The following is a 9,000-nucleotide window of genomic DNA, read 5'->3' as shown; positions in this document are numbered from 1 at the left end:
AGAGTAATTCTTGGGATCATGACAATGTCATTTTTGAACGCACCAATGTTTATCTTTGCTATGATGAGATTGTCATGCAGTTCTTCCACCATCATTCGTGTTCCATTGCAAAGCCTTGTTCCTCATTGAAATGATGGGAGATCCCCACTTCAATTCCAGTTTATGTGGTGGCAATCCAGAGAGTTTGACAGAATCAAGGAATTCTGTAGGAAAATGAGTGGTGTTAGCTCCTTCACTTACGGCATTGAAGGAGCAGTATTCTTTCATGATTCTAGGGAAGTGTCTAATGCATATGAAGTTTACTTTTTGCATCATTTCATTAAGAGGAACCAAGATAGAAGTCCTCGAGAAGAGTTCTGCAGGATTGTCGAATGTTGGGTAGATGAAATCAATGCATTCTTCCATAGTTGTTACTGGCAGAATCATATCTTCAGGTAATTTGGTTTGTTCTCATTTTTCTCAATCTTGTCTTCTCCAACATCTGATAAGAACTGAGAATATCGTCCTTCTCCCTCACTCAATCACATGCTTCTCTTCAATTGAAACTTGATGAAGCTTCTCCATAAGTATGATTTTTTAATGCATGAATTCTCCACATCAGCGCCATTTCCATGTTTCACAACTGCTAGAAGCTGATGGAAATTGCCACAGCAAATGGTTAAAACACCCCCAAAGGCCTCATTCTTGCTGCATACATCACGAAGAGTGCGGTCCACGGCTTCAAAGCTCTCACTCCTAATCATGGGGCACTCATCCCAGACAACAAGCTTCGCATTTTGGCGTAAATTTGCAGTATTGGTGTTTTTATCGATGTTACAAAGGGCAACCTCATTGACTTTGAAGGGTATTTTGAATCGTGAATGCACTGTCTTACCACCAGGCACCTCTGTCTCTTCCTCTTTCCTCCTTCTCTGCCTGTTTTTGTCATTCTGGAGACCATTTCATCCTTCGTCTCTTCCTCTCTTCTACCATTTGTTCTTTCTCTCTGATCTTGGACTCGTGCGGCCCTGACCTGATCAGATTCTTGTTCTCTCCTCCGTCTGTGCCTATTGTTGTCATTTTGGAGACGTGTATGCCTGTCCTCCTCTGTCTCGTCTTCTCTCATCTTTTTTGTCCTAACTCTTTGATCCTGGAGTCGTGCGGCCCTGGCCTCATCCGATTGTTGTTCTCTCCCTCTCCTTGCCACTTCCTGACGATGTTTGGCATCATCTCTTGACCATAATGTCCCCCTTCTCTTTCACCGCTGTCTTTTGACTGCAGCAAAAGGTTTTATGGGTGTCTTGAAGTACGTCATTACAATAAGATTTAATTATTTCTTATTGATGGATGGCAGTTAGAGCTGTCCCAATCCTGCACATGCTGATGGTGATTAGCAGAACGTGACTCCTCAAAATCCCTCACCCTCCCTTCCCCCATCCCAGTATCCCTCCCCCTCCCTTCCCCATCCCAGTTTCACTCTGCCCCCTCCCCCAGCTGCCTATCACCTCACTCATGATTCCGCCTCCTTCTGCTATCCATTGTGCTTTCCCCTATTCCTTCTTCACCTTTCCTGCCCATCCCCTCCTTGCCTCCCCTCCCCCACCCCTTTATCTTTCCCCATACTGGTTTTTCACCTGGCACTTACCAGCCTTCTCCTTCCCACCCTCCCCCACCTTCTTTATAGGGCCCCTGCCCCTCTCTCTTCAGTCCTGATGAAGGGTTCCGGCCCTAAATGTTGACTTTTTTTTCCACAGATGCTGCCCAACCTGCTGAGTTCCTCCAGTGTGTTGTGAGTGTTGCTTTGATCCCAGCATCTGCAGAATATTTTGTGCCCTTGAAATAGATCTGCCCTGCCCTTTTGCTCCGGTAGGTGTCGCTGCTGAGGCTGGCCATGCACATGTGTCGGGCTGTTGCGTCCCAATTTCCATGATGGCCGATCGGGTATCGGGTGAAAGCCAGCCTGTTGATTTTTGGTGAATGAGCAATTTTATACGAATATATAACCCTGAACTTTGCCTGCATTCTGTAAGTTAGCGCATTTGAATTCGATTTAGCCCAAAAAAGTGCCACTATAATGCACCGTTTGCGCTAATTGGAGGTCACAAACAGACAGACAAAGCATGAGAGTTTTAGTAGTATATAGATAAACAGTGAGTACTGGATGATAATAATCATAATTTTTAAAAAAGCAGGAATGGCTGACTATATTGGGAAGATAGACAATTTCGATTGCACAAGAGGTAACTGGATATTGTATATGGAGTGAATTGAGCAGTAGTTTCAAGCTAATGAAAGCGCCACTGTAAAGTGAGTGCCATTTTTGCTGAGTGTACTAGGTGTAGGACCATACAGTGTTCTTAGAAGTTTGACTACTCCAACCAAATCAGCTGAAATAAGCTTTGCTAATATCATGAAAGCAATACAGGAACATATAGAACTGACACTATTGTTGAATACAGAATGCTTTAGGTTTCATAAGCAGAAGAAGGGGAGTCCATTTCAGTGTATATGGCTGAATTGACGAGATTGTCTGAGCATTGCCAGATCAGCGATGGGCTTAATGATACACCAAGAGATTGTTTAGTTTGTGGAACTTTACAAGGAAGCATTCAAAAGCAGCTCCTAACTGAAGAACAACTCACATTTAAAAGAGCACTTAAAATTGCTGTTTCCATTGAAAAAGCAACCAGAAATGCAATTGAGTTGCAGTGAGGAATGAAAGTGAGAGTGAATAAAATTGCTATGTCCAAACAGAAACTGGCCTGGCTGAACAAATTATGTAGGCATTGTGCAAGGGGCTCACATGCACCAGATCAATGCAAGTTTAAAGGCGAAACTTGCAGAAAATGCAACGAAGTAGGGCACATACAAAGAGCATATTGGGCAGGTAAAGATAAGTGGACTGCACGGGGAAGAGAAAAAGATAAAAATTCAAGTTTCCGTTTCAAAAAGAGCCACTAGTGTGCAAGATGTTGATGAAAAATCTGATAATGATGAGAGTGACACAGGACTGCTAACCTTGAGATTTAAATGTGAAAATTAACAATAGAGAAGCAATATGGCTTACACCAGAAGTGAAAGGCAAATTAATTAAACTGGAATTGGACACTGGCTTAATGGCATTTCAATGATACTGAACTGAAGCCTGCAGATATCCAACTAAGAATATATACTGGAGAAAAAATAATTTATGTGGGAGTGACATTCGCAACAGTGAAATACAACAATCAACAAGCTGCATTGGGTTTTGAATGTGACAAAAACAGGAGGGGCCATGAGTGGCTGAGACAACTAGAACTTGACAGGAGATCTATCCACAACTTGCATGCCAGATCTGAATTGTGAAATGCACTGGATGAGCCACATCAATGTTCAAGGAAGGCGTTGGAAAACTCATACATATCAAGGATAAAATAGTGTTAAATGAAAAAACCACACTCAAAGTTTTACAAAGCCCATCTGGTTTCTTATACCATCTGTGATAAAGTAGACAGTGAGCTGGATTGTATGAAGGTTGAAGAGATGCTTTCTCAGGTTGAGTGTAGCTGATGGGTAAGGTCAGTAGTCCCATTAGCTAAGAAGAGTTGGTCTGTCAGGATCTGTGGCGATTTTAAAATCACCATCAAACCAGTATTGAAAGTAGATCAGTACCCATTGCCCAGAATAGAGGATATCTTTGCAAAACCTTCTGGAGGGAAACACTTCAGAAAGTGAATTGTAAACACAAAATAATCTGCAGATGCTGAGATCAAAGCGACACTCACAACACGCTGAAGGAACTCAGCAGGTCGGGCACGGGCAGCATCCTTGGAAACGATGAGTTGACGTTTTGGGCCGGAACCCTTCGTCAGGACTGAAGAGGGAAGGGGCAGAGGCCCTATAAAGAAGGAGGGGGAGGGTTGGAAGGAGAAGGCTGGTAGGTTCAGTTGAAAAACCAGTAATTTGAAAGACAAAGGGGTGGGGGAGGGGAAGCAGGGAGGTGATAGGCAGGAAAACAATGGGTAGTAGAAGGAGGCAGAACCATAAGGGAGGTGATAGGCAGCTGGGGGAGGGGACAGAGTGAAATAGGGATAGAGGAAGGGAAGGGGAGACAGTTACCAGAAGTTGGAGAACTCTATGTTCATACCAAGGGGCTGGAGACTATATATGAGGTGTTGCTCCTCCAACCTGAGTTTGACCTCATCATGGCAGTAGGGAAGGCCATGTATGGACATACCTGAATGGGAATGGGAAGCAGAGTTGAAGTGGGTGGCTACTGGGAGATCCTGTCTGTTGTGGGGGACGGAGCGGAGGTGCTCGATGAAGCGGTCCCCCAATCTGTGTCGAGTTTCACCGATGTAGAGTGAACATAGCTGAAGCCTACCTACAGAGTGAGATGGAGGAAGGGTCAAAGTGCTTCTCACCATATACACTCACAAAGGGCGTTATTTCTGTAATAGGCTTATTTTTGTAGTAGAACCGCACCTGCGCTCTGGCAGAAAGCTATGGGTTGGTGGTACAAGTGATACTCAGTGATACCTGGATGACACCATTGTTACTGGTATGTGTGAAAAGGAATATTTTCAAAATTTCAAGATACTGTTAAAAACCTTAGAAGATTATGGGTTCAGAGCACAACATAGCAAGTGTAGATTCTTTATGCCAAGCATCACTTACTGTGGTCACGCCTTTGACTCACAAGGATTACACAAGTGTGTTGATAAAAATCAGCACATATGATGGATGCCCCAAGGTCAATAAATGTGTCACAGTTGTGGTTCTTTTTAGGATTTGACAATTACTATAACAGATTCCTGACAAACCTGGCTACTGTGCTCCACCCTTTGAACTCATTACTACAATTTGGGAAGAAATGGGAATGGACAAAGCATTGAGAGGTGGCTTTCCAAAAGCCAAATGAAACGGGAATGTCAGATGCTGTACTGTTACAGACCTCGTGGGTATCTTGAGACTGTCTTTTGATCATGATGTAATTGAGTATCTTGTGAGCATGATGTAAAGGTCTTGTGATGGTGGGGTGATGTAATTTTCTTGCCAGTGTGAAGTCACGTGATGTCACGTTCCCTACAGGTATATAAAAGGGAAACCCCTGTTGTGACGCAATTGATTAATTGTTTAATTCGTCAGTTACTCCGTTATGCTGCGTATTCGTCTCATAACGCAGTTTTGTTTTAAAGTAGGGTTTTACTTTCTATTGTAAGGTAAAATCGTTGTACCGGCAGTTTCACCAATGTTGCCAGTTTTTGTGTGTTGCACCTTTGACTTACCTTTACAGTCTGGTATTGGAGAGTGAAGACCTTACTAAGGTCACTGTTTGATAAAGAAGCCTTGAGTCTGGTTTGGGGTGTAAAACGTTTCAGCCAGTACTTGTATGGGAGGGAGGTTACCCTCGCACTCCTCTTGACATATTCTCCCTAATACAAATCTAAAGTCTCCATCTTATGGTAGAGGATATCCAAAGGAAATCTGGTAAAGAGCCTGCACTGTGTCAGGTCCACATGGGCCACCCACAGTGGCTGGAATGTGCAGGAGAACCTCCAGTTCCTTCATTTTTACCAGTGCTGGGATGAAATTACCCTTGGCACAGGTTGCCTTTTGGGGATCGTACCATCCAAGCTGAGAGCTGAAGTGTTAGAGAAGCTACGTGCCAGTCATCTAGGCATGGTCAAAATGAAAGCGTTGGTTCAAAGCTTTGCCTGGTGGCCTGGGATAGATCAGCAGATTGGGCGGCTTGATATGCAATGTTCAGAATGCCAACACGTTCAGAAGGAAGGTACACTGAGCTGTCAAAACCACTTCTTGCAATCCCAGAACTTCGCAGTCAGCAAACCCAATACTATCACATAATGAGATCATAGTTCACAGAACAATACAGTTCAGGTATTGTCTTATAGAAACATTGAAAACCTGCAGCACAATACAGGCTCTTCAGCCCACAAAGTTGTGCCGAACATGTCCCTACCTTAGAAATTACTAGGGTTATCCATAGCCCTCTATTTTTCTAAGCTCCATGTACCTATCCAAAAGTCTCTTAAAAGAGCCTATTGTATCCACCTCCACCACTGTTGCCGGCAGCCCATTCCACACACTCACCACTCTCTGCATAAAAAATTGACCCCTGACATCTCCTCTGTACCTACTCCCAAGCACCTTAAACCTGTGCCCTCTTGTGGCAGCCATTTCAGCCCTGGGAAAAAGCCTCTGGCTATCTACACGATCAATGCCTCTCATCATCTTATACACCTCTATCAGGTCACCTCTCATCCTCCGTCTCTCCAAGGAGAAAAGGCCGAGTTCGCTCAACCTTATAATCCAAGATGTTGTGCCAAACCTATTAAATTAGTAAATAGGAGCCTACTAAACTAATCCCTTCTGCCTACACGTCCATACCCCTCCATTCTCTTCATATAGTGCCTGCAAAAAAAGTATTCACCCCTCCAAGAAGTTTTACAACATTGAATCACAGAAGATTTATGCACAGTAGCTTTTTTCACACTGATCAACAGAAAAAAAAGACCTATGTCAAAGTGAAAACTTAACAAAGATCTTTACAAAGTGATCTAAATTAATTATAAATAGAAAACAGAAGATAATTGATAGCATAAGTATTCACCTCCTTTAATATGACACACCAAATCATCACTGGTGCAGTCAATTGGTTTTAGAAGTCTCAGAATTAGTTAAATGGAGATCAGTTTTGGAGACCTGTGTGCTGTCAAGCTGTTTCAACCGAGTGTAGTATAAGTACATCTGTATCTGGAAGCTCCAACTGCTGGTGAGTCGGTATCCAGGCAAAAACTACACTATGAAGACAAAATAACACTCCAAGCATCTCTGTAAAAAGGTTATTGAAAAGTACAAGTCAGGAGATGGATACAAGAAAATTTCTAAGACACTGAATGTCCCTTGGAGTACAGTTAAGTCAATCATCAAGAAATGGAAGGAATATGGCACAGCTGTAAATCTGCTCAGAGTAGGCTGTCCCCAAAAACTGAATGACCATGTAAGAAGGGGACTAGTAAGGGAGACTACCAAGAGACCTATGACAATGGAGGAGCTACAAGCTTCAGTGACTGAGATGGGGGAGACTGCGCAGACAATAACTGTGGCCCAGGTGCTTCACCTGTCACAGCTTCATGGGAGAGTGGCAAAGAGAAAGCTACTGTTGAAAAAAAACTCACATGAAATCTCGTCTAGACATTGTCAGAAGGCATGTGGGTGACTCTGAAGTTAGCTGGAAGAAGGTTCTATGGGCTGATGAAGGCAAAATTGAGCTTTTTGGCCATCAGACTCAACACTATGTTTAGTGTAATCCAAACACTGCACATCATCAAGAGCACACCATCCCTACCATGAAGCATGGTGGTGGCTGCACCATACTGTGGGGATGCTTCATTACAGCAGGCCCTGGAAGGCTTGTGAAGGTAGAGAGTAAATTGAAGGCAGCAAAATACAAGGAAATCTCGGCTGAAAACCTGACGCAGTCTGCAAGAGAAATGCGACTTGGGAGAAGATTTGTTTTCCAGTGAGACAATGACCGCAAGCATAAAGCCAAAGCTACACAGAAATGGCTTAAAAACAACAAAGTTAACATGCAGGAGTGGCCAAGTCAAAGTCCAGATCTCAAATCAGTGGAGAATTTGTGGCTGGACTTGAAAAGGGCTGTTGATTCTTGATTGCCACACAATCTGACAGAGCTTGAGCAGTTTTGTGAAGAGGAATGGGGAAAAATTGCAGCGTCCAGATGTGCAAAACTGATAGAGATGTATCCACACTGGTCAAGGCTGTAGTTGCTGCCAAAGGTTGCTGAATACTAGCAACACACACAAAACGATGGGGGAATCTCAGCAGGCTAGGCAGCGTCTGTGGAAAAGAGTAGAACTGATGTTTCAGCAGGACTGGAGAAAAATAATGAACAGTCAGAGTTAGAAAGGAGAGGAGGAAGAAACACAAGCTGATAGGTGAAACTGGGAGGGACAGGAGTGAGTAAAGAGCTGGGAAGTTGATTGGTGAACGAGATACAGGGCTGGAGGAGGGGGAATCTAATAGGTTAGAACAGAAGTCCATGGAAGAAAGAAACGGAGGAACAACAGAGGGAAGTGATGGGCAGACAAGGAGATAAGTTGAGAGAGGGGAAAAGGTATGGGAAATAGTGAAAGGTGAAGGGGGTGGGGGTTTACTGGAAGTTTGAGAAATTGATATTCATGCCATCAAGCTGGAGGCTACCCAGACAGAATATAAGATGTTGCTCCTCCAACTTGAGTGTGGGCTCTTCATGACAGCAGAGGAGGCCATGGATGGATGTGTCAGAATGGGAATGGGAATGGAAAGTGGAATTAGGATGGGTGGCCACTGGGAAATCCTGCTTTTTCTGGCAGATGGAGCGTAGGTGCTTGGTGAAGTGGTCTCCCAACCTGAATGTTAGTGAGGGAGGGGTGTAGAGGCAGGGGAGCACTTGTTCTGCCTGCAAGAATAAGTGCCAGGAGAGAGATCAGCTGGGAAGGATGACTGGACCTTCCTCCCACCACCCGAACAGGGATAGGGTTCCTTTTGTCCTCACCCACCATACCACCAGCTGCCGCGTCCAGCATATAATTCTCCATAACTTCGACCATCTCCAGCAGGATCCCACCACCAAGCACATCTTTCCTTTCCCCCCACTTTCAGCTTTCTGCAGGGATTGCTCTCCACGTGACTCCCTTGTCCTGTCGTCCCTCCCCACTGATCTCCCTCCTGGCACTTATCCCTGCAAGCGGAACAGGTGCTACACCTGCCCCTACACCTCCTCCCTCACTGCCATTCAGGGCTACAAGCAGTCCTTTCAGTTGAAGTGACACTTCACCTGCAAGTCTGTTGGGATCATCTTTAGTATCCAGTGCTCCCAGTGTGGCCTCTTGTATATCGGTGAGATCTGATATGGATTGGGAGACTGCTTTACCAAGCACCTATGCTCTGTCCGCCAGAAAAAGCAGAATCTCCTAGTGGCCACCCATTTTAACTCCACTTCCCATTCCCATTCTG

The sequence above is a fragment of the Mobula hypostoma genome, chromosome 6 (assembly GCF_963921235.1).
Source record: "Mobula hypostoma chromosome 6, sMobHyp1.1, whole genome shotgun sequence".
Taxonomy (NCBI): domain Eukaryota; kingdom Metazoa; phylum Chordata; class Chondrichthyes; order Myliobatiformes; family Myliobatidae; genus Mobula; species Mobula hypostoma.
This window is presented reverse-complemented; position numbering follows the sequence as displayed.